The sequence below is a fragment of the Chiloscyllium punctatum genome, chromosome 18 (assembly GCF_047496795.1).
Source record: "Chiloscyllium punctatum isolate Juve2018m chromosome 18, sChiPun1.3, whole genome shotgun sequence".
In the NCBI taxonomy this organism is placed as follows: Eukaryota; Metazoa; Chordata; class Chondrichthyes; order Orectolobiformes; family Hemiscylliidae; genus Chiloscyllium; species Chiloscyllium punctatum.
This window is the reverse complement of record NC_092756.1, coordinates 58,967,155-58,994,950: the sequence shown is the minus strand read 5'-3', so window position 1 is coordinate 58,994,950 and position 27,796 is coordinate 58,967,155.

The window sequence follows — 27,796 nt, the reverse complement described above, 5'->3', positions numbered from 1 at the left end:
CTGGGTGCAGTGTGTGGATGGCAGTGAGGGTCAGTCCGGGTGCAGTGTGTGGATGGCATTGAGGGTCATTCTATGTGCGTTGCATGGATGGTAGTGAGGGTCTGTCTGGGTGCGGTGTATGGATGGCTGTGAGGGTCAGTCTGGGTGCGGTGTGTGGATGGCAGTGAGGGTCAGTCTGGGTGCGGTGCATGGATGTCAGTGAGGGTCAGTCTGGGTACAGTTTGTGGACGGCCTTGTTGATCAGTCTGGGTGAGAAGGGTGGACGGCAGTGAGGGTCAGTCTGGGGGCAGTGTGTAGATGGCAGTGAAGGTCAGTTTCGGTGCGGTGTGTGGACGGCAGTGAGGGTGAGTCTGTGTGCGGTGTTTCGATGGCAGTGAGGGCAGTCTGGGTGCGGTGTGCGGATGGCACTGAGGGTCAGTCTGGGTTCAGTGTGCGGATGGCAGTGTGTGTCAGTCTGGGTGCAGTGTGTGGATGGCAGTGAGGGCCAGTCTCGGTGTGGTGTGTGAACAGCAGTGAGGGTCAGTCTGGGTGCGGTGTGCGGATGGCAGTGAGGGTCTGTCTGTGTGCGGTGTGTCGATGGCAGTGAGGGTCAGTCTGGGTGCGGTGTGCGGATGGCACTGAGGGTCAGTCTGGGTTCAGTGTGCAGATGGCAGTGTGGGTCAGTCTGGGTGCGGTGAATGGATGGCAGTGAGGTTCAGTCTGTGTGCGGTGTGTGGATGGCAGTGATGGTCAGTCTGGGTGCGGTGTGTGGACGCCAGTGAGGGTCAGTCTGTGTACGGTGTGTGGATGGCAGTGAGGGTCAGTCTGGGTGCGGTGTGTGGATGGCAGTGAGGATCAGTCTGTGTGCGGTGCGTGGACGGCAGTGAGGGTCAGTCTGTGGGCAGTGTGAGGCTAGCAGTGAGGGTCAGTCTGAGTGCGGTGTGTGGACGGCAGTGAGAGTCAGTTTGGGTGCGGTGTGTGGATGGCAGTGAGGGTCAGTCTGTGTGCGGTAGATGGATATCAGTGAGGGTCTGTCTGGGTGCGTGTGTGGACGGCAGTGAGGGTCAGTTTGGGTGCAGTGTGTGGACGGCAGTGAGGGTCAGTCTCGGTGCGGTGTGTGGACGGCAGTCAGGGTCATGTTGGGGGCAGTGTGTGGGCGGCAGTGAGGATCAGTCTGGGTGCGGTGTGTGGACAGCAGTGAGGGTCAGCCTGGGTGCGGTGTGTGGATGGCAGTGAGGGTCAGTCTCGGTGCGGTGGGTGCACTCCAGTGAGGGTTAGTCTGGGGGCGGTGTGTGGATGGCAGTGAGTGTCAGTCTGGGTGCAGTGTGTGGACGGCAGTGAGAGTCAGTCTGGGTGCGGTGTGTGGACGGCCGTCTGGGTCAGTCTGGGTGCGATGTGTGGATGACAGTGAGGGTCAGTCTGGGTGATGTGCATGGATGGCAGTGAGGGTCAGTCTGGGTACGGTGTGTGGACGGCAGTGTGGGTCAGTCTGAGTGCGGCGTGTGGGCGGCAGTGTGGGTCAGTATGGGAGCAGTTTGTGGATGGCATTGATGGTCAGTCTGGGTGCGGTGCATGGATGGCAGTGAGGGTCAGTCTGGGTGCAGTGTTTGGATGGCAGTGAGGGTCAGTCTGGGTACAGTGTATGGACAGCAGTGTGTGTCAGTCTGGGTGCGGTGTGTGGACGGCAGTGAGGGTCAGTCTGGGTGCAGTGTGTGCATGGCAGTGAGGTTCAGTCTGTGTGCGGTGTGTCGATGGCAGTGAGGGTCAGTCTGGGTTCAGTGTGTAGATGGCAGTGTGGGTCAGTCTGGGTGCGGTGAATGGATGGCAGTGAGGTTCAGTCTGGGTGCGGTGTGTGGATGGCAGTGAGGGTCAGTCTGTGTACGGAGTGTGGATGGCAGTGAGGGTCAGTCTGGGTGCGGTGTGTGGACGGCAGTGAGGATCAGTCTGTGTGCGGTGTGTGGATGGCAGGGAGGGTCAGTCTGGGGGCAGTGTGAGGCTAGCAGTGAGGGTCAGTCTGGGTGCGGTGTGTGGATGGCAGTGAGGGTCAGTCTGGGTACAGTGTATGGACAGCAGTGTGTGTCAGTCTGGGTGCGGTGTGTGGACGGCAGTGAGGGTCAGTCTGGGTGCAGTGTGTGCATGGCAGTGAGGGTCAGTCTGTGTGCGGTGTGTCGATGGCAGTGAGGGTCAGTCTGGGTTCAGTGTATAGATGGCAGTGTGGGTCAGTCTGGGTGCGGTGAATGGATGGCAGTGAGGTTCAGTCTGGGTGCGGTGTGTGGATGGCAGTGAGGGTCAGTCTGGGTGCGGTGTGTGGACGGCAGTGAGGATCAGTCTGTGTGCGGTGTGTGGACGGCAGTGAGGGTCAGTCTGGGGGCAGTGTGAGGCTAGCAGTGAGGGTCAGTCTGGGTGCGGTGTGTGGATGGCAGTGAGGGTCAGTCTGTGTGCGGTAGATGGATCTCAGTGAGGGTCTGTCTGGGTGCGGTGTGTGGACGGCAGTGAGGGTCAGTCTCGGTGCGGTGTGTGGACGGCAGTGAGGTTCAGGCTGGGAGCAGTGTGTGGACGGCAGTGAGGGTCAGTCTCGGTGCGGTGTGTGGACGGCAGTGAGGGTCAGTTTGGGTGCGGTGTGTGGATGGCAGTGAGGGTCAGTGTGTGTGCGGTAGATGGATCTCAGTGAGGGTCTGTCTGGGTGCAGCGTGTGGATGGCAGTGAGGGTCAGTCTCGGTGCGGTGTGTGGACGGCAGTGAGGGTCAGGCTGGGGGCAGTGTGTGGACGGCTGTGAGGATCAGTCTGGGTGCGGTGTGTGGACAGCAGTGAGGGTCAGTCTGGGTGCGGTGTGTGGATGGCAGTGAGGGTCAGTCTCGGTGCGGTGTGTGGATGGCAGTGAGGGTCAGTCTGGGGGCGGTGTGTGGATGGCAGTGAGTGTCAGGCTGGGTGCAGTGTGTGGACGGCAGTGAGGGTCAGTCTGGGTGCGGTGCATGGATGGCAGTGAGGGTCAGTCTGGGAGCGATGTGTGGATGGCAGTGAGGGTCAGTCTGGGTGAGGTGCATTGATGGCAGTGAGGGTCAGTCTGGGTGCAGTGTGCGGATTGCAGTGTTGGTCAGTCTGGGTCCAGTGTGTGGACAGCAGTGAGGGTCAGTCTGGGTGCGGTGTATGGGTGGTAGTGAGGATCAGTCTGGGGGCGGTGTTGGGTGGTGGTGGGTGTCAGGCTGAGACGGTGTTGGGTGGCGGTGTGTGTCAGGCAGGTGTTGGTGTGTATTCGGAGGGGAGCATCAGGCTGGGTCGGTGCGGGACGGCGGTGAGAGTCAGGCTGTGGAGCGTTTGTGGATTGCAGTGAGTGACATGCTGGGGGTGGCGTGTGGACGGTGGTGACGCACAGGTGGGGGGGCGGTATGTGGCCAGCGGTGTGGGACAATGTTGGACGGCGGTAAGTGTCAAGTTGGTGGCGGAGTTTGCACGGTGATGAGGGTCACGCTGGGGCATAGCTGCACGGCGGTGAGAGTCAGGCTGGGCATTGTGTGTGTGGATGGCAATGAGAGACAGTTTGGGGCTGTATGTGGACTGCGATGAGGTTCAAGCTGGGGGTGGTGCGTGATCGGCTGTTAGGATAAGGCTTGGGTCAGTGTGTGGATGGCAGTGAGGGTCAGGCTTGTGGCAGTGTTGAACAGTGGTGGGGGTCAGGCTGGGGATGGTGTGTGGACGGTGGTGGTGGTCAGGCTGGGGTCATTGTTGGACGGCAGTGAGGGTAAGGATGGAGACGGTGTGGGGACGGTGGTGAGGGTCAGGCTCGGGGTGGTGTGTGGACGGTGGTGAGGGTCAGCATGGTGGCAGTGTGTTGACGGTGGTGAGGGTCAGACTCGGGGTGGTGTGTGGATGGTGGAGAGTGTCAGGCTGGTGCGATGTGTCAACAGCGGTGAGCATCAGGCTGGGTGTGGTGTGTCGACGGCGGTGGGGTTCAGGCTAGGGGCAGTGTACAGGTGGCAATGAGTGTCAGGCTGGAGACGGTGTGTGGGTGGCAGTGAGGGTCAGGCTGGGGGTAGTGTGTAGGTGGTGGTGAGGTTCAGGCGATGGGCGGTGTGTGGGCAGTGGTGAGGGTAAGCCTTGGGGTGGTGCGTGGACAGCAGTGAGGGTCAGGCTGGTGGCGGTGTGTGAACGGTGGTGAGGGTAGGTTCGGGGCGGTGTGTGGGTGGTGGGTGAGGGTCAGGCTGTGGCAGTGTTGGACAGCAGTGGGGGTCAGGCTGGGGGAAGTTGGTGTACAGCAATGGATCTGGCTGGGGGTGCTTGGTGGACGGTGGTGTGGGTCAGGCTGGGGCGGTGTGGGACAGCGGTGAGGGTCAGGCTGGTGGTGGTGTGTGGACAGTGGTGAGGGTCAGGCTAGTTGCGGTGTGAGGGTGGCAGTGAGAGTCAGACTGTGGCAATGTTGGACGGTGGTGGGGGACAGGCTGGGGGCGGTTGGTGTACAGTGGTGAGGTCAGGCTGGGGATGGTTGTTGGATGGCGGTGAGGGTCAGGCTGGTGGCGGTGTGTGGAAGGCAGTGAGTGTCAGGCTGGGGCGATGCGGGATGGCGGTGGGAGTCAGCTTGGGGACGGTTTGTGGATGGCAATGAGGGTCAGGGTGGGGGAGGTGTGCGGATGGCAGTGAGGGACCCACTGGTGGTGGCGTGTGGACGGCACTGAAGGTTAGACTGGGGTTCGCGTGTGGCTGGTGGTGATGGACAGGCTTGTTATGGTGTTGGACGGCGGTGAGGCTCAGGCTGGGTTGATGTGTGGATGGCAGTGAGGGACAGGCTGGAGGTGGTGTGTGGACGGTGGTGAGGGTCAGGTTGGGGGTGGAGTGTGAACGGCTGGGAGGATTAGGCTAGTGCCAGTGTGTGGGCAGCAGTGAGGCTCAGGCTGGGGCGATATTGGATGGCAGTGAGGGTCAGGCTGGGGGTGGTGTGCAGACGGTGGAGAGTATTAGGCTTTGGGGTGGTGTGTAGACAGCGGTGAGGGTCAGGCTGGATGTGGTGTGTGGACGGCAGTGGGGTTCAGGCTGGGGGCGGTGTGTGGGTGGCAGTGAGGGTCAGGCTGGAGACGATGTGTGGGTGGTGGTGAGGGTCAGGCTGTGGGCAGTGTGTGGGCAGTGGTGAGGGTCAGAATTGGGGTGGTGTTTGGACGCGGTGCAGGTCAGGCTGGTGGTGGTGTGTGGACAGTGTTGAGGGTCAGGCTAGGGGAGGTGTATGGGCGGGGCTGAGTGTCAGGCTGCGGTAGTGTTGGACGGCGATGGAGTTCAGGCAGGGGGTGGTTGGTGGACAGCAGTGGGGTCAGGCTGTGGGTGGTTGATGGACGGTGGTGTGGGTCAGGCAGTGGCAGTGCAGGACGGGGGTGAGGGACAGGCTGGTGGCGGTGTTTGGATGGTGGTGAGGGTCAGGCTGGGGCTGTGCCAGACGGTTTGTGGATGGCAGTGAGGAACAGACTGGTGGTGGCGTGTGGACGGTGGTGAGTGTCAGGTTGGGTACGGTGTGTGGATGGCAGTGAGGGTCAGGCTGGGGGCGGCGGGTGACCGGTGGTGAGGGACAGGCTTGGGATGGTGTTGGACAGCGGTAAGGGTTAGGCTGGGTCGGTGTGTGGATGGCAGTTAGGGACAGGCTGGGGACTGTGTGTGGATGGAGGTGAGGGTCAGGCTGGGGGTGGAGTTTGAACGGCTATGAGGATAAGGCTAGGGTTGGTGTGTGGGCGGCAATGAGGGTCAGGCTGGGGCGTTATTGGACAGCAGTGAGGGTCAGGCTGTGGCGTTATTGGACAGCAGTGAGGATCAGGAGGTGAGTGGTTGGTTGACGGCGGTGAGGGTCAGTCTGGGGCGGTTGGTTGACGGTGGAGAGGGTCAGGCTGGAGATGGTGTGTGGATGGTGGTGAGGGTCAGGTTGGAGACAGTGTGTGGGCAGTGCTGAGGGTCAGTCTTGGGGTGGTGTGTGGACGGTACTGAGGGTCATTGTGGGGGCTGTGTGCGGGTGGGGGTGCGGGTCAGGCTGGGGTAGTGTGTGGACGGTGGAGAGTGTCAGTCTGGGAGCGGTGTGTAGACAGCAGTGAGGGTAAGTCTGGGTGCAGTGTGTGGACGGCGGTGGGGTTCAGGCGGAGGGCGGTATGTTGGTGACGGTGAGGGACAGGCTGGTGACAGTATATGGGTGGCGGTGAGGGTCAGACTGGGGGTGGTGTGTGGATGGTGCTGAGGGTCAGGCTGTGGGTGGTGTGTGGATGGTGCTGAGCGAGAGGCTGCTGACGGTGTTGGACTGTGGTGAGGGACAGGCTGGTGGCAGTATGTTGACGGCAGTGAGGGTCAGGCTGTGCAGCATGTGGACGGCAGTGAGGGTCAGGCTGGGTGCAGTGTGTGGACGGCAGTGAGGGTCAGGCTGGGTGCAGTGTGTGGACGGCAGTGAGGGTCAGGCTGGGTGCAGTGTGTGGACGGCAGTGAGGGTCAGGTTGCGGGCGGTGTGTGGACGGCGGTGATGGAAAGGCTGGAGGTGTCGTGTGGACAGCGATGAGGGTCAGGCTGGGTGCGGTGTGTGGACAGTGGTGAGGGTCAGGTTTGGGTCAGTATTCTACGACCGTGAGCGTCAGGCTCGGGGCGGAGCGTGGGTGGTGGTGAGGGTCTGGCTCAGGGTGTTGTGTGTTCTTGGTGAGGGTCATGTTGTGTGTGGTGTGTGGACGGCAGTGAGGATAAAGCTAGCGGTGGTGTGTGGGCGGCCGTGAGGGTCAGGCTTGTGGCACTGTTGGACGGCGGTGGTGTCAGGCTGGGTGTGATTGGTGGACAGCGGTGAGGGGCAGGCTGGGGTCGGCATATACTCGGTAATGAAGGTCAGGCTGGGGGTGGTGTGTAAATGGTATTGACGGTCAGGCTTGGGGCAGTGTGTGAAAAGCGTTAAGTGTCAGGCTGGGGGCGGTGTCTAGACGGTGGTGAGGGTCATTCTGGGGGCAGTATGTGGGCGACGGTGAGGGTCAGTCTGGGGGCGGTAGCTGGACAGCAGTGAGCTTCAGGCTGGGGGCGTTGTGTGGACTGTGGTGAGGATCAGGCTGGGGATGGTGTGTGGGTGTCTGTGAGGATCAGGCTGGGGGTGGTGTTGGGTGGCGGTGGGTGTCAGGCTGGGTGCGGTGTGTGGACAGCGGTGGGGTTCAGGCTGGGGGTGGTGTGTGGGCAGCAGTGAGTTTCAGGCTGGGGGTGGTGTTGGGTGGCATTGGGTGCCAGCCAGGGGGTGGTGTGTGTTTGAAGGGGACGGTCAGGCTGTGGTCAATGCGTGAATGACAGTGTGAGGGTCAGGCTGTGGCCGTGTGTGGATGGCGGTGAGGGAAAGGCTGGTGACCGTGTTGGACTGTGGTGAGGGACAGGCTGGTGGTGTTGTGTTCACAGCAGTGAGGGTCAGGCTGGAGCGGTGCTGGATGGCGGTGAGAGTCAGCCTGGGGACGGTGTGTGGACAGCAGTGTGGGTCAGGCTGGGGCGGTGTGCGGATGGCAGTGAGGGGCAGGCTCGGGGTGGTGTTTGGATGGTGGTGAGGGAAAGGCTGGAGGCGGCGTGTGGACGACGGTGAGGGTCAGGCTTGGGTCAGTGTTGGACGGCGGTGAGCGTCATGCTGGGGGCAGCGTGGTGAGGGTCTGGCTCGGGGCATTGTGTGTTCTCCGTGAGGGTCATGCTGTGGGTGGTGTGTGGGGCCACAGCATGAGGATAATGCTAGGGGCGGTGTGTGGGCGGCCATGTTCGTCAGACATGTGGCAGTGTTGGACGATGGTGGTGTCAGGCTGGGGGCGGTTGGTGGACAACGGTGAGGGTCAGGCTGGTGTTGGCGTGTACACGGCAGTGACGTTTAGGCTGGGGGTGGTGTGTAGATAGCGTTGAGGGTCAAGCTGTGGGTGGTGTGTAAACGGCGTTGAGTGTCAGGCTGGGAACAGTGTCTGGATGGTGGTGAGGATCATTCTGGGGCGGTGTGTGGGCGGCGGTGAGGGTCATGCTGAGGGCGGTGTGTAGATGGCGGTGAGCGTCAGGCTGGGGGCGTTGTTTGGACTGCAGTGAGGGTCAGGCTGGGGGTGATGTGTGGGTGGCTGTGAGGTTCAGGCTAGGGGCAGTGTTGGGTGGCAGTCGTTGTCAGGCCGGGGCCGCTGTTGTGTGACAGCAGGTGTTGCTGTGTGTTCGGACGGGAGAATCAGGCTGGTGTCGGCGTGTGAACGATGGTGGGGGTCAGGCTGCGGGCGGTGAATGGATGGTTGTGAGGGTCAGGCTGGGGGCGGTGTGTGTACGATGGTGCGGGTCAGGCTGGGGGCGGCGTGTGGGCGTTAGTCAGGTTTAGGCTGGGGACTGTGTGTGGATGGCAGTGAGGGTCAGGCTGCGGGCGGTGTGTGCAGGATGGTGCGGGTCAGGCTGGGGGCGGCGTGTGGATTGTGGTGAAATTCAGGCTGGGGGCAGTGTGTGGACGGCGGTGAGGGTCAGGCTGGGGTGGTGCGTTGATGGCGTTGAGGGTTAGGCTAGGCGTGGTGTGAGGACAGCGGGGAGGGTCTGGTTGGTTGCGGTGCGTGGACAGTGGTGGGGATCAGGTTTGGCGCAGAGAGTGGACAGCGGCAGTAGTCAGGCTGGGGGTGGTGTGTGGATGGTGGTGAGGTTCAGGCTGGGGCGCTGTTGGATGGCGGTTAGGGTCAATTCGGGGTGGGTGTGTGGGAGGTGGTGAGGGTCAGGCGTCAATGTGGGTCAGCCTGGGGATGGTGTGTGCGCGATGTTGAGGGTCCGGCTGGGGTCAGTGTGTGGGCGGTGATGAGGGTCAGGCTGGTGGCGGTGTGTGGACGGTGGTGAGGGCCAGACTAGGAGCGGTGTATGGGCGGCAGTGTGGGTCAGGCTGTGGCAGTGTTGTACGGCGGTGGGGGTCAGGCTTGAGGCGGTTGGTGGACAGCGGTGGAGTCAGGCTGGGGGGGGGGGTTGGTGGACAGTGATGTGGGTCAGGCTGGAGCTGTGAGGGATGACGGTGAGGGACAAGCTGGTGGCTGTGTGTGGATGGTGGTGAGGGTCAGGCTGGTGTGGTTCGGGACGGCAGTGAGCGTCAGGTTGAGGACAGTTTGTGGATGGCTGTGAGGGTCAGGCTGGGAGCGGTGTGCAGATGGCAGTGAGGGTCAGGCTGGGTGCAGTGTGTCGATGTCAGTGAGTGTCAGGCTGTGTCTGGAGTGTGGACGGCAGTGAGGGTCAGGCAGGCGCCGGTGTGTGGCCGGCGATGACACACTGTGACACTCTCTGAAAGATTGTGACACACTCTGTCTCTCTCTGACACTCTGAGACACACTGTGACAACCTGTGACTCGCTCTGAGACTCTGAGACACACTGTGACATTCACAGACCCTCACTGACACTCTCTGAGACACACTGTGACACTCTCTGACTCTCTCTAACACTCCCCGAAACACAATATGACATTCCCTGACAGACTGTGACAGACCGTGGCACTCCCTGACACACTATAACACTCTCTGACCAACTGTGACACACTCTGACACATGGTGAAATTCTCTGTGACACTGTGATACTCTTTAAGACACACGGTCACACTCTCTGACGATCTCTGAGTCACCCTATAATTCTCTCTAACAGACTATGATACACTGTGACACTCTCTGACAGACTGTGACACACAATGACACACTCCGACCCTCTCTGATACACAATGTGAGACTCTCTGTGACACACTGTGACACCCTCTGACTCTCTGACACTCTCTGAGACACACTGTGACACTCTCTGACAGACTGTGACACTCTCTGACACATGGTGACATATTCTGAGATACTATGATGCTCTTTGTGACACTGTGACACGTTCCATCTCTCTCTGATTCCCTGAGGCACACTTTGACACTCTCTGACACATTGTGACACTGACTGACTGTGACACTCCCTGACACACGATGACATTCTCTGAAACACACTGTGACACTCTCTGACAGACTGTGACACTCCCTGACACACAGAAACACTCTCTGACCAACTGTGACACAGTCTGACACATGGTGAAATTCTCTGTGACACTGTGACACTCTCTAAGACACACTGTGACACTCTCTGAGAGACACTGAGACACTTTCTTTCTCTCTCTGACTCTCTGAGCCACACTGTAATACGCTCTGAGACACACTGACCCTCTTTGTCTCTCTCTGTGACAATTTGTGACTGTCTCTCACACTCTCTGAGACACACTGTGACACTCTCTGACAGACTGTGACAGACTGTGACAAATTATGAGACACACGATGACACTCCCTGACCTACTGTGACACACTATGACACACGGTGACATTTTCTGCGACACTGCGACACTCTCTGAGTCACACTGTAACACTTTCCGTCTCTCACTAACTTCCTGAGACACACTGTGACACTCTCTGAGATAGACTGTGACACTCTCTGACTCTCTCTGAGACACACTGTGACACTCACCGACTCTCTCTAAGGCACAGTATGACATACTGTGACACTCTCTGACTTACGCTAACGCTCTCTGAGACACACTGTGACACTCTTGACACTCGCTGAGACACACTGTGGTACAGTCTGACTCTCTATGACACTCTCTGAGGCACAGTATGACGTACTGTGACACTCTATGACTTACGCTAACACTCTCTGAGACACACTGTGACACTCTCTGACAGACTGTGACACACTATGACACTCTCTTAGACACACTGTGACACTCTCTGACACTCTCTTAGAAACACTGTCACACTCTCTGACTCTCTCTGAAACACACTGTGACACTCTCTGACAGAATGTGATACACTGTGACACTCTCTGACACTCTCTTAGACACACGGTGATACTCTCTGACTCTCTCTGACTCTGTCTGATACTGTGAGATGCACTGTGACATTCTCTGATCCTATCTGGCACTCTCTGAGATACACTGGGACACTCTCGATGACAGATTGTGACACATTCTGATTCTCTCTGAATTTCTGAGGCACACTGTGACCCTCTCTGACACACGCTGAGACACACTGTGACACTCTCTGGCAGTCTCTCAAACACACAGTGACACTCTCTGTGATGCACTATGAAATTCTCTGAATTTCACACTCTAAAATACAACGTAATATTCTCTGACACACTGTCACAATGTGACACTCTCTGAGACAAACTGTGACACTTTCTGACTCTCTCGGACTCTCTGAAACACACTGTCATCCTCTCTTAGATGCACTGTGACACTCTCTGAGGCACACTGTGACACTCTCAAGACAGATTGTGACCCTTTCTGTCTCTCTCTCTCTCTGACTCTCTGAGACACACTGTGACACTCACTGAGACACAATCCGACACCCTCTGACTCTTCCAAAACTCTCAGACACACTGTGACACTCTCTGATTCTCTCTGACACTCTCAGACACACCGTGACACTCTCTGCCTTTCTCTGACACTTGGAGACGCAATTTGACACTCTCTGATCCTATCTGTCACTCTCTGAGACACATTGTGACACTCTCTGACTCTCTCTGAAACACAATGTGACACTCGCTGACAGACTGTGACACTTTCTGACTCTCCTTGAATCTCTGAGAAACACTGTGACACTATCTGACTCTGAAAATCTCTGTGGCACTGTCTGACAGACTGTGTCACACTGAGACACTCTCAAGACAGATTGTGACCCTTTCTTTATCTCTATCTCTCTGACTCTCTGAGACACAATGTGACACTCACTGAGACAAAATCTGACACTCTCTGACTCTCTCCAAAACTCTCAGACATACCTTAACACTCTCTGACTCTCTCCAAAACTCTCAGACACACCGTGACACTATCTGACTCTCTCTGAAACACACCGTGACACTCGCTGACAGACTGTGACACTTTCTGACACTCCCTGAATCACTGAGACACACTGTGACACTCTCTGACTCTCTCTGAAACTCACTGTGGCACTCTCTGACACACGCTGAGCCAAACTGTGTCACTCTCTGAATCTCTCTGAAACTCTCTGTGACACACTCTGACATACGCTGAGACACACTGTGACACTCTGGCACTTTCTCAAACACACTGTGACAAACTGATCCTATCTGACACTCTGAGTCAAACCGTGACACTTTCTGACTCTCTCTGACTCTCTGAAACAAACTGTCATCCTCTCTTAGACGCACTGTGACACTCTCTGAGGCACACTGTGACACTCTCTGACAGACTGTGTCACACTGAGACACTCTCAAGACGGATTGTGACACTTTCTGACACTTTCTCTGACTCTCTGAGACACACGGTGATACTCTCTGACTCTCTCTGAGGGGCACTGTGACACTCTCTGACAGACTGTGATACACTGAAACACACTGTGACACTCTGTGACTCTCTAAGGCGCACTGTGACACTCTCTGACAGACTATGGTACACTGAAACACTCTCTGAGAGACTGTGGCTCTCTGTGAGACACACTGTGACATTCTCTGACATTCTCTGAAACACACTGTGACACTCCCTGACTCTCTCTGAGACACACTGAGACACTCACTGACTCTGACACTCTCTGACTCACTCTGACACTCTCTGAGACACACTGTGAAACAGTCTGACTTTCGACGACACTCTCCGACACAGTATGACACACTGTGACACTTACTGTCTCTCTCTCTCTGACACACTCTGAATTACAATGTAACATTCTCTGACAGACTGTGCCCCTCTGAGCCAAATGCTGACACTCTGACACTCTCTGAGACACAGTATGACACACTGAGACACATTCTGACTCTCTCTGACACACTCTGAAATACTATATAACATTCTCTAACAGACTGTCAAAATGCGACACTCTCTGAGACAAACTGTGACACTTTCTGACACTCTCTGACTCTCTGAGACACACTGTGATACTCACAGAGACACACTGTGACACTCTATCACAGACTGTGACAAACTGTGACACCCTCTGAGAGAGACTGTGACACTTTCTGTCTCTCTCGGACTCTCTCTGAGACACACTGTGACACTCTCATACCCGTTCTGACCCGTTCTGACACTCTCTGAGACAGACTGTGAGACTCACTGACATTCTATAACTCTCTCTGTTACACACTGTGACAATCTCTGACACAATCTGAAACACGCTGTGAGACAGTTTGACTCTCTCTGGCACACTCTGAGGTACAGTATGACATACTGTGACACTCTCTGACACACGCTGAGACACACTGTGACACTTTCTGGCAATCTCTCATACACACTATGACACTCTCTGAGACACATTGTGACACTCTCCGACACTTTCTGAGACAAGCTGTGACACGTTCTTACTCTCTCTGACTCTCCGAGATACACTGCCATCCTCTCTCAGACACACTGAACACTCTCTGACTCTGTCTGATTCTTTGAGATGCACTGGGACATTCTCTGATCCTATCTGGCACTCTCTGAGACACACTGGGACGCTTTCTGACTCTGTCTGAAACACACTGTGGCAGTCACTGACAGATTGTGAGACTCTCTGATCCTATCTGACACTCTCTGAGACACACTGTGACACTCTCCGACTCTCTCTGAAACACACTGTGACACTCGCTGACAGACCGTGACACTTTCTGACACTCCCTGAATCACTGAGATACACTGTGACACTCTCTGACTCTCTCTGAAACTCTGTGGCACTCTCTGACACACGCTGAGACATACTGTGTCACTCTCTGAATCTCTCTGAAACTCTCTGTGACACGCTCTGACATACGCTGACGAACACTGTGACACCCTGGCACTTTCTCAAACACACTGTGACACTCTGATCCTATCTGACACTCAGAGACAAACTGTGACACTTTCTGACACTCTCTGGCTCTCTGAAACACACTGTCATCCTATCTTAGCCGCACTGTGACACTCTCTGAGGCACACTGTGACACTCTCTGACAGACTGTTTCATACTGAGACACTCTCAAGACCGATTGTGACCCTTACTGACACTTTCTCTGCCTCTCTGAGACACACGGTGACTCTCTCTGACTCTCTCTGAGGGGCACTGTGACACTCTCTGACAGACTGTGATACGCTGAAACACACTGTGACACTCTGTGACTCTCTAAGGCGCACTGTGATACTCTCTGACAGACTATGATACACTGAAACACTCTCTGAGAGACTGTGACTCTCTGTGGCACACACTGTGACACTCTCTGACATTCTCTGAAAAACATTGTGACTCTCTCTGAGACACATTGTGACACTCTCTGAGGGACTGTGACACACTGTGACACTCTCTGACTCTCTCTGAAACACACTGTGTCACTCTTTGACAGACTGTGACAGACTTTGACACCCTCAAAGACATACTGTGTCGCTTTCTAACTCTCTGAGACTCTCTGTGAGACTCACAGAGACACACTGTGACACTCTATGACAGACTGTGACAAACTGTGACACTCTCTGAGAAACACTGTGACACTTTTTGTCTCTCTCTGAGACACACTGTGACACTCTCCGACCCGTTCTGACACTCTCTGAGACAGATTGTGAGACTCACTGACATTCTCTAACTCTTTCGGTTACACACTGTGACAATCTCTGACACTCTGACTCTCTATAAGACACACTGTGACACTCTCTGTCATTCTTTGAAGCACACTGTGACAATCTCTGACAGAGTGTGACACACTCTGACACACTCTGCGACACAGCGGAACCCTCTCTGACTCTTTGACACGCACTGGGACACTCTCTGATCCTATCCAATACACTCTGAGACAGAACGTGACACTCTCTGACTCTCGCTGACACTTTGAGACGCACTATGACACTCTGATCCTATATGACACTCTCTGAGACACACGGTGACACACTCTGACACTCTATAAAACACATAGTGACACCCTCTGACATTATGTGAAACATACTGTGACAATCTCTGACAGACTGTGACAAACTCTGACACACTCTGCGACACAGCGGGACGCTCTCCGACTATTTGACACACACTGTGACACTTTCTGATCCTATCCAACACACACTGAGACACACTCTCTGAAAAGAACTGTGACTCTCTCCGACACTCTCTTAGATACACTGTGACACTCTCTGAGACACACTGGGACCCTATCTGACAATTTGAGGCGCTCTGTGACACTTTCTGACAGACTGCGGCACACTGCCACACACTCTGACACACACTGTGATACTCGCTGACAATCTTTGAAACACACTGTGACAATCTCTGACAAACTGTGACACACTCTGACACACTGTGTAACACAGCGGGACGCTCTCTCACAATTTGACACGCACTGTGAAACTCTCTGATCCTATCCAACACACGCTGACAAGCAGTGACACGCTCGGAGACTCTCTGAGACACACTGGGACACTCTTTGAGATTTGGAGATGGACTATGACACTCTCTGACAGAAAGTGACACACTGTGACACACTCTGACTCTCTATAAGACACACTGTGACACTCTCTGACATTCTTTGAAACACACTGTGACAATCTCTGACAGACTGTGTCACACTCTGACACACTCTGCGACACAGTGGAACCCTCTCTGACTCTTTGACACGCACTGGGACACTCTCTGATCCTATCCAATACACTCTGAGACAGACCTTGACACTCTCTGACTCTCGCTGACACTTTGAGACGCACTTATACACTCTGATCCTATATGACACTCTCTGAGACACACGGTGACACACTCTGACACTCTATAAAACACATAGTGACACCCTCTGACATTATTTGAAACATACTGTGACAATCTCTGACAGACTGTGACAAACTCTGACACACTCTGCGACACAGCGGAACGCTCTCCGACTATTTGACACACACTGTGACACTTTCTGATCCTATCCAACACACACTGAGACACACTCTCTGAAAAGCACTGTGACACTCTCCGACACTCTCTTAGATACACTGTGACACTCTCTGACTCTCTCTGAAAAGCACTGACACTCTCTTTGACAGACTGCGACCCTCTCTGACAACTTGAGATGCACTTTCTGACAGACTGTGACGCACTATGACACACACTGTGACATTCGCTGACATTCTTTGATACACACTGTGACATTCTCTGACAAACTGTGACACACTCTGACACTCTCTAAGACACTCTCTAAGACACACTTTGAGACGCACTGTAACACTCTCTGATCCTATCCGACACACTCTGAGACACACTGTCACGCTCTCAAAAACTCTCCGAAAAGCACTGTGACACTCTCTGAAACTTTGAGACACACTGTGACACTCTCTGATCCTGTCTGACACTCTCGAAGACTCACTGGCATACGGTCTGACTCTATCTGATACTCTCTGAGGCGCAGAATGACGTACTGTGAACTCTCTGACTCACTCTGACATCTCTGCGACACACTGTGACACTCTCTCGCAGACTGTGACCATCCCTGACCCAAATTCTGACACTCTCGGAGACACAGTATGACGAACTGTGACATTCTCTGACTCTCTCTGAGGCACACTAGACACTCTCTGACAGACTGTAACACACTGAAACACGCTCCGACTCTCTCTGAAACTCTCTTAGACACACTGTGACACTCTCTGACTCTCTCTGACACTTTGAGACTCACTATGACACTTTCTGATCCTTTCTGACACTCTCTGAGACACACTGTGACACTCTCTCACAGGCTGAGAACATCTCTGAGCCAAATGGGGACACTCTATAACACTCTCTGACACACAGTATGACACACTGTGACACTCTCTGACTCTCTCTGAGTCGCACTGTGACACTCCCTGACAGACTGCGACACACTGAAACACACTCTGACTCTCTCTGACACTCTCTTATACACACTGTGGCACTCTCTGACTCTCGCTGACGCTTTGAGACGGACTATGACACTCTGATCCTATCTGGCACTCTCTGAGATACACTGGGACACTCTTTGACTCTCTCTGAAACACACTGTGGCACTCGCTGACAGATTGTGACACATTCTGACTCTCTCTGAATTTCTGAGACACACTGTGACCCTCTCTGACACACGCTGAGACACACTGTGACAGTCTCTGACACTCTCTCAAACAAACCGTGACACTCTCTGAGACACACTATGACACTCTCTGACTCTCTGAGACACAATGTGACACTCTCTGACACTCTCTCAAACGCAGTGTGACACTCTCCGACTCTCTGAGATACACTATGACACTCTTTGACACTCTCTCAAACACACTGCGACACTCTCTGAGACATATTGTGACACTCTCTGAGGGACTGTAACACACTGTGACACTCTCTGACAGTCGCTGAGACACACTGGAATACTCTCTGACTCTCTGTGACTATTTGAGACGCACTGTGACACTCTCCAATCCCTCTGAAACACACTGTGACACTCTGACAGACTGTGACAGACCGTGACACCCTCAAAGACAGACTGTGTTACTTTCTGACTCTCTGAGACATACTGTGATACACACAGAGACACACTGTGACACTCTCTGACAGACTGTGACAAACTATGACACTCTCTGAGAGACACTGTGACACTCTCTGACCCGTTCTGACACTCTGTGAGACAGACTGTGAGACTCACTGACATTCTCTAACTCTCTCTGTTACGCACTGTGACAATCTCTGACACTCTCTGAGACACACTGTGATACAGTCTGACTATCTCTGGCACTCTCTGAGGTACGGTATGACATACTGTGACACTCTCTGACTCACTGTGACACTCTCTGAGACACACTGTGACCCTCTCTGACATTCTCTGAGACACGCTGAGACACACTGTGACACTGTCTGGCACTCTCTCATACACACTGTGACACTCTCTGGCACTCTCTCATACACACTGTGACACTCACTGAGACACATTGTGACACTCTCTGACATTCTTTGAGACAAGCTGTTACACGTTCTGACTCTCTCTGACCCTCCGAGACACACTGTCATCCTCTCCCAGACACACTGAACACTCTCTGACTCTGTCTGATACTTTGAGATGCACTGTGACATTCTCTGATCCTATCTGGCACTCTCTGAGACACACTGGGACACTCTCTCACAGACTATGACCATCTCTGAGACAAATGGGGACACTCTATAACACTCTCTGAGACACAGCATTACACACTGTGACACGTTCTGACACACTCTGAAATACAACGTAACATTCTCTCACAGACTGTCACAATGTGACACTCTCTGAGACAAACTGTGACACACTCTTACTCTCTCTGACACACTCTGAAATACAATGTAACATCCTCTGACAGACTGTCACAATGTGACACTCTCTGATACAAACTGTGACACTCTCTGACAGACTGTGAAACACTGAGACACACTCTGAGACCCACTGTGACGCACAATGATCTTATCTGACTCTCTCGGAGACACACTGTGACACTCTCTGACAGACTGTGACACACTGTGACATTCTCTGACACTCTCCGACACTTTGAGATGCACTGTGACGCTCTCTGATCCGATCTGACACTCTCGGAGACACACTGGTATAAAGTCTGACTCTATCTGAAATACACTGTGACACTCTCTGAGAAACTTGACAAACTGTGACCCTCTCTGAGACACACTGGGACACTCTCTGACAGACTGTGACACACTGTGACATTCTCAGACACTCTCTTGACACTTTCATTTGCACTGTGACGCTCTCTGATCCTATCTGACATTCTCGTAGTCACGCTGGGATACAGTCTCCCTCTATTTGAAACACACTGTGATACTCTCTGAGAAACTTGACAAACTGTGACACTCTCTGAGACTCTCTGAGACACACTGGGACACTCTTTGACATTCTTTGAAACACACCGTGACAATCTCTGACAGACTGTGACGCACTCTGACACACTCTGCGACACAGCGGGACACTCTCTGACAATTTGACACGTACTGTGACACTCTCTGATCCTATCCAACACACTCTGAGACACACTTTGACAATCTCTGAAACTCTCTGAAAAGCACTGTGACACTCTGACACTCTTAGACATACTGTGACACTCGCTGACACTCGCTTACACTTTGAGACGCACTATGACACTCTCTCATCCTATCTGACACTCTCTGAGACACACTGTGACACTCTCCGAGTCTCGCTGACACTTTGAAACGCACTGTAACACTCTGTGTCAGACTGTTACACACTCTGACACACTCTGACACACACTGTGACACTCGCTGAATTTCTTTGAAACACACTGTGACACTCTCTGACAATCTGTGACACACTCTGACACTCTCTGAGACGCACTGTAACACTCTCTGATCTTATCTGACACTCTCTGAGACACACTGTGACACTCTCTGACAGACTGTGAGACACTGCGACATTCTCTGACACTCTCTTTACACTTTCAGACACACTGTGAAGCTCTCTGATCCTATAAAACACTCTCTGAGATAGACTGGGATACAGTCTGACTCTATCTGAAATACACTGTGACACTCTCTGAGAAATTGTGACAAACTGTGACACTCTCTGAGACACACTGGGAACTTCTCTGAGATTTTGAGATGCACTGTGACACAATCTGACACTCTATAAGACACACTGTGACACTATCTGACATTCTTTGAAACACACCATGACAATCTCCGACAGACTGTGACACACTCTGCCACTTCCTGCGACACACCGGGACACTCTCTGACAATTTGAGAGGCACTGTGACACTCTCTGATCCTATCTGACACTCTCTGAAACACACTGTGACACAGTCTGAAACTCTCGGAAAATCACTGTGACACTCTCTGACAGACTGTGACACACTGTGACACTCTCTGGGACACACTGTGACACTCTCTGAGTCTCGCTGACACTTTGAGACGCACTGCAACACTCTGTGACAGACTAGTACACACTCTGACACACTCTGACACACACTGTGACACTCGCTGAAATTCTTTGAAACACACTGTGACACTCTCTGACCAACTGTGACACACTCTGACACTCAATGACCGATAGTGACACATTCAGACTCTCTCTGAATCTCTGACATACACTGTGATACTCTCTGACACTCTCTGAGACACAATGCGATACACTCTGACAGACTGGCACACTGAGAGACTCTCCGAGACGCACTGTGACACTCTCTGATCTTATCTGACACTCTCTGAGACACACTCTTATACTCTCTGACGGACTGTGACACACTGGGAGATTCTCTGACACTCTCTGACAATTTGAGACACACTGTGACACTCTCTAATCCTGTCTGACACTCTCGAAGACTCACTGGCAGACAGTCTGACTCTATCAGACACACTCTAAGGCACAGTATGACGTTATGGGAACTCTCTGACTCACTCTGACATCTCTGCGACACACTGTGACACTCTCTCACATACGGTGACCATCTCTGACACAAATGCTGACACTCTCTGAGACACAGTATGACAAACTGTGACATTCTCTGACTCTCCCTGAGGCACACTAGACACTTTCTGACAGACTGTGACACACTGAAACACGCTCCGACTCTCTCTGAAACTCTCTTAGACACACTGTGACACCTTCCGACTCTCTCTGACACCTTGAGACGCACTATAACACTCTCTGATCCTGTCTGACACTCTCGAAGACTCACTGGCATACAGTCTGACTCTATCTGACACACTCTGAGGCACAGTATGACGTAACGTGAACTCTCTGACTCACTCTGACATCTCTGTGACACACTGTGACACTCTCTCACATACGGTGACCATCTCTGACCCAAATGCTGACACACTCTGCGACACAGCGGAACCCTCTCTGACTCTTTGACATGCACTGGGACACTCTCTGATCCTATCCAATACACTCAGAGACAGAACTTGACACTCTCTGACTCTCGCTGACACTTTGAGACACACTATGACACTCTGATCCTATATGACTCTCTCTGAGACACACGGTGACACACTCTGACACTCTATAAAACACATAGTGACACCCTCTGACATTATTTGAAACATACTGTGACAATCTCTGACAGACTGTGACAAACTCTGACATACTCTGCGACACAGCGGAACGCTCTCCGACTATTTGACACACACTGTGACACTTTCTGATCCTATCCAACACACACTGAGGCGCACTCTCTGAAAAGCACTGTGACACTCTCCGACACTCTCTTAGATACACTGTGACACTCTCTGACTCTCTCTGAAACGCACTGAGACTCTCTGAGACAGACTGGGACCCTCTCTGACAACTTGAGATGCACTTTCTGACAGACTGTGACGCACTCTGACACACACTGTGACATTCGCTGACATTCTTTGATACACACTGTGACATTCTCTGACAAACTGTGACACACTCTGACACTCTCTAAGACACTCTCTAAGACACACTTTGAGACGCACTGTAACACTCTCTGATCCTATCCGACACTCTCTGAGACACACTGTGACGCTCTCTAAAACTCTCTGAAAAGCACTGTGACACTCTCTGACACTTTGAGACACACTGTGACACTCTCTGATCCTGTCTGACACTCTCGAAGACTCACTGGCATACGGTCTGAATCTATCCGATACTCTCTGAGGCGCAGAATGACGTACTGTGAACTCTCTGACTCACTCTGACATCTCTGCGACACACTGTGACACTCTCTCACAGACTGTGACCATATCTGACCCAAATGCTGACACTCTCTGAGACACAGTATGACGAACTGTGACATTCTCTGACTCTCCCTGAGGCACACTGTGACACTCTCTGACAGACTGTGACACACTGAAACACGCTCCGACTCTCTCTGAAACTCTCTTAGACACACTGTGACACTCTCTGACTCTCTCTGACACTTTGAGACGCACTATGACACGTTCTGATCCTTTCTGACACTCTCTGAGACACACTGTGACACTCTCTCACAGGCTGCGAACATCTCTGAGCCAAATGGGGACATTCTATAACACTCTCTGACACACAATATGACACACTGTGACACTCTCTGACTCTCTCTGAGTCGCACTGTGACACTCCCTGACAGACTGCGACACACTGAAACACACTCTGACTCTCTCTGACACACTCTTATACACACTGTGACACTCTCTGACTCTCGCTGACACTTTTAGACGGACTATGACACTCTCTGATCCTATCTGACACTCTCTGAGACACATTGTGACACTCTTTGACTCTCTCTGAAACACACTGCGACACTCTCTGAGAGACTGTGAAACACTGTGACACTCTCTGAGACACACTGGGACCCTATATGACAATTTGAGGCGATCTGTGACACTTTCTGACAGACTGCGGCACACTGCCACACACTCTGACACACACTGTGATCCTCGCTGACAATCTTTGAAACACACTGTGACAATCTCTGACAAACTGTGACACACTCTGACACACTGTGTAACACAGCGGGACGCTCTCTCACAATTTGACACGCACTGTGACACTCTCTGATCCTATCCAACACACGCTGACAAACAGTGACATTCTCGGAGACTCTCTGAGACACACTGGGACGCTCTTTGAGATTTTGAGATGGGCTATGACACTCTCTGACAGAAAATAACACACTGTGACACACTTTGACTCTCTACAAGACACACTGTGACACTCTCTGTCATTCTTCGAAACACACTGTGACAATCTCTGACAGGCTGTGACACACTCTGACACACTCAGCGACACATTGGGGACCCTCTCCGACTATTTGACACGCACTGAGACACTTTCTGATCCTATTCAACACACTCTGAGACACACTTTGACATTCTCTGACACTCTCTGACACTTTGAGACACACTGTGTCACTCTCTGGTCCTTATCTGACACTCTCGAAGACTCAATGGCATATAGTCTGACTCTATCTGACACTCTCTGAGGCACAGTATGACGTAATGTGAACTCTCTGACTCACTCTGACATCTCTGAGACACACTGTGACACTCTCTCACTGACGGTGCCCATCTCTGACCCACATGCTGACACTCTCTGAGACACAGTATGACAAACGGTGACATTCTCTGACTCTCCCTGAGGCACACTAGACACTCTCTGACAGACTGTGACACACTGAAACACGCTTTAACTCTCTCTGACACTCTCTTAGACACACTGTGACACTCTCTGACACTTTGAGACGGACTATGACACTTCCTGATCCTATCTGACAGTCTCTGAGACACACTGTGACACTCTCTCACAGATTGTGACCATCTCTGTGACCAAATGGGGACTCTCTATAACACTCTCTGAGACACAGTATGACACACTGTGACACTCTCTGATTCTCTCTGAGTCACACTGTGACACTCCCTGACAGACTGTGACACACTGAAACACACTCTGACTCTCTCTGACACACTCTTAGACACACTGTGCCACTCTCTGATTCTCGCTGACACTTTGAGATGCACTATGACATTCTCTAATCCTATCTGACCCTCTCTGATTCTCTCTGAGTCCAACTGTGACACTCCCTGACAGACTGTGACACACTGAAACACACTCTGACTCTCTCTGACACACTCTTAGACACACTGTGACACACTGACTCTCTCTGAAACACACTGCGACACTCTCTGAGAGACTGTGATACACTGTGACACTCTCTGAGACACACTGGGACCCTATATGACAATTTGAGGCGATCTGTGACACTTTCTGACAGACTGCGGCACACTGCCACACACTCTGACACACACTGTGATACTCGCTGACAATCTTTGAAACACACTGTGACAATCTCTGACAAACTGTGACACACTCTGACACACTGTGTAACACAGCGGGACGCTCTCTCACAATTTGACACGCACTGTGACACTCTCTGATCCTATCCAACACACGCTGTTACACACTGTGACACTCTCTGAGCCACACTGGGACACTCTTTGAGATTTTGAGATGGACTATGACACTCTCTGACAGAAAGTGACACACTCTGACTCTCTATAAGACACACTGTGACACTCCCTGACATTCTTTGAAACACACTGTGACACTCTCTGACAGACTGTGACACACTCTGACACACTCTGCGACACAGCGGGACCCTCTCCAACTATTTGACACGCACTGGGGCAATCTCCGATCCTATCCAACACACTCTGAGACACACTTTGACACTCTCTGACTCTCGCTGAAACTTTGAGACGCAGTATGACATGCTCTGATCCTATCTGACACTCTCTGAGACACACTGTGACACTCTGTGACATTCTTTGAAACACACTGTGACAATCTCTGCCAGACTGTGACACACTCTGACACACTCTGTCACAAAGCGGGACCCTCTCCGACTATTTGACACGCACTGGGACACTCTCTGATCCTATCCAACACACTCTGAGACACACTTTGACACTCTCTGACTCTCGCTGACACTTTGAGATGCACTATGACACGCTCTGATCCTATCTGACACTCTCTGAGACACACTCTGACACTCTATAAAACACACAGTGAAACCCTCTGACATTCTTTGAAACATACTGTGAAATCTCTGACAGACTGTGACAAACTCTGACACACTCTGCGCCACAGCGGGACGCTCTCTGACAATTTGTCACGTACTGTGGCACTCTCTCATCCTATCCAACACACTCTGAGACACACTTTGACAATCTCTGACACTCTCTGAAAAGCACTGTGACACTCTCCGACATTCTTAGACACACTGTGACACTCGCTGACACTCGCTGACACTTTGAGACGCACTATGACACACTCTGACGCACTCTGACATCTCTGATCCACACTGTGACACTCTCAGACAGTAGCTATCTCTGAGCCAAATGCTGACATTCTCTGCCACGCTCCGAGACACAGTGTGACAAACTGTGACACTCTCAGACTCTCCCTGAGGCACACTAGACACTCTCTGACAGACTGTGACACACTGAAACACGCTCCGACTCTCTCTGAAAATGTCTTAGACACACTGTGAAACTCTCTAACTCTCGCTGACACTTTGGGATGCACTATGACGCTCTCTAATCCTATCTGACACTCTCTGAGACACACTGTGACACTCTCTGACTCTCTCTGACACACTCTGAGATGCACTGTGACACTCTCTGACAGAAAGTGACACACTGTGACACTCCCAGACTCTCTCTGGCTCTCTCTGAAACACACTGTGACACTCTCTGACAGACTGTGACACTCTCTGACAGACTTTGACACACTGTGACACCCTCTGACTCTCTCTGAAACACATTGTGACACTCTCTGAGAGTCTCGGAGACACACTGGGACCCTCTCTGACAATTTGAGACGCACTGTGACACTCTCTGACAGACTGTGACACCCTCTGACACTCTCTGAATCTCTCGCAGACACACTGTAACACGCTCGCACAGACTGCGACCGTCTCTGAGGCAAATGCTGACACTCTCTGAGACACAGTATGACACACTGTGACACTTTTCTCTCTGAGACACTCTGCAATGCACTGTAAGATTCTCTGACAGATTGTGTCTCACAGTGACACTCTCAGAGAAAAACTGTGACACTTTCTGACTCTCTCTAACACTCTGAGACACACTGTGAAACTCTTTTAGACTCACTGTGACCCTCTGTGACACTCTCTGAAAGACTGTGACACACTGAGACACTCTCAAAGACAGACTGTGACACTTTCTGACTCTCTCTGACACTCACTGAGACACACTGTGACACTCTCTGACAGACTGTGACACTTTCTGACTCTCTCTGAAACACACTGTGACACTCTCTAAGACTATCTGAGACACACCGGGACCCTCTCTGACAATTTGAGACGCATTGTTACACTCTCTGACAGACTGTGACACACTCTGACACTGTCACCCTCTCTGACAATTTGAGACACCCTGTGACACTCTCTGACACTCTCTAAAAAGCTCTGTGACACTCTCTGACAGACTGTGACACACTGTGACACTCTCTAAGACGGACTGTGACACTCTCTGATCTTGTCTGACACTCTCGCAGACATAATGGAATACAGTTTGACCTTCTATGACACTCTCTGAGGCACAATATGACGTACTGTGACACTCTCTGACTCACTCTGACATTTCTGAGACAAACTGTGACACTCTCTCACAAACTGTGACCATCTCTGAGCCAAATGCTGACACTCTGACACTCTCTGAGACACATTATGACACACTGTGACACTCTCTGACACTCTCCGAGACACAATGTGACACTCTCTCACAGACTGTGACTGTCTCTGAGCCAAATGCTGACACTCTCTCAGACACAGTATCACACACTGTGACCTTTCTGACTCTCTCTGAGACACTCTGCAATACACTGTAAGATTCTCTGACAGATTGTGTCACACTGTGACAATCTCTGAGAAAAGCTGTGACACTTTCCGACTCTCTCTGGCACTCTGAGACACACTGTGAAACTCTCTTCGACTCGATGTGACCCTCTGTGACACTCTCTGACAGACTTTGACACACTGTGACACCCTCTGACGATCTCTGAAACACATTGTGACACTCTCTGAGAGTCTCGGAGACACACTGGGACCCTCTCTGACAATTTGAGACGCACTGTGACACTCTCTGACAGACTGTGACACACTCTGACACTCTCTGACTCTCTCGGAGACACACTGTAACACGCTCGCACAGACTGCGACCGTCTCTGAGGCAAATGCTGACACTCTCTGAGACACAGTATGACACACTGTGACACTTTCTGACTCTCTCTGAGACACTCTGCAATGCACTGTAAGATTCTCTGACAGATTGTGTCTCACAGTGACACTCTCAGAGAAAAACTGTGACACTTTCTGACTCTCTCTGAGACACTCTGCAATACACTGTAAGATTCTCTGATAGATTGTGTCACACTGTGACAATCTCTGAGAAAAACTGTGACACTTTCTGACTCTCTCTGGCACTCTGAGACACACTGTGAAACTCTCTTCGACTCAATGTGACCCTCTGTGACACTCTCTGACAGACTGTGACACACTGAGACACTCTCAAAGACAGACTGTGACATTTTCTGATTCTCTCTGACTCTCACTGAGGCACACTGTGACACACTCGGCCAGACTGTGACACAGTGAGGCACTCTCAAAGACAGACTGTGACACTTTCTGACTCTCTCTGACTCACTCTGAAATATACTGTAGCCTTCTCTGACAGACTGTGACACACTGTGACACTTTCTGACACTCTCTAACAGACTGTGACACACTGAAACACGCTCTGATCCTACCCGTCACACTCTGAGACACAATGTGACACTCTCTGACTCTCTCTGAAACACACTGCGACACTCTCTGACAGACTGTGATACACTGTGACATTCTCTGAGACACAATGTGACACTCTCTGACAGACTGACACTGACTCTCTCTGAGACTCTCTTAGACACACTGAGACACTCTCTGAGACACACTGTCACACTCTCTGACAGACTGTGACACACTGTGACACTTTATGACGCACTGTGAAACTCTCTGTTCCAATCTGACACTCTCTGAGACACACTGTCACAGTGTCTGACTCTCTCTGACACTTTGGGATGCACTGAGACACTTTGTGATCCTATCTGACAATCTCTGAGACACACTGTGACACTCTCTGACTCTCTCTAAAATACATTGTGACCCTCTCTGAGACAGACTGTGACACTCTCTGACTCTCTTTGAAACACGCTGTGACACGCTCTAGCAGACTGTGACACTCTGTGACAAACTCTGACACTCGCTGAGACACATTGGGACACTCTCTGACTCCCTCTGACAATTTGAGACACACGGTGACACTCTCTGATCCTATCTGACACTCTCGGCAACACACTGTGACACTCTCAAAGACAGACTTTGACACTTTCTGACTCCCTCTGAATCTCGGAG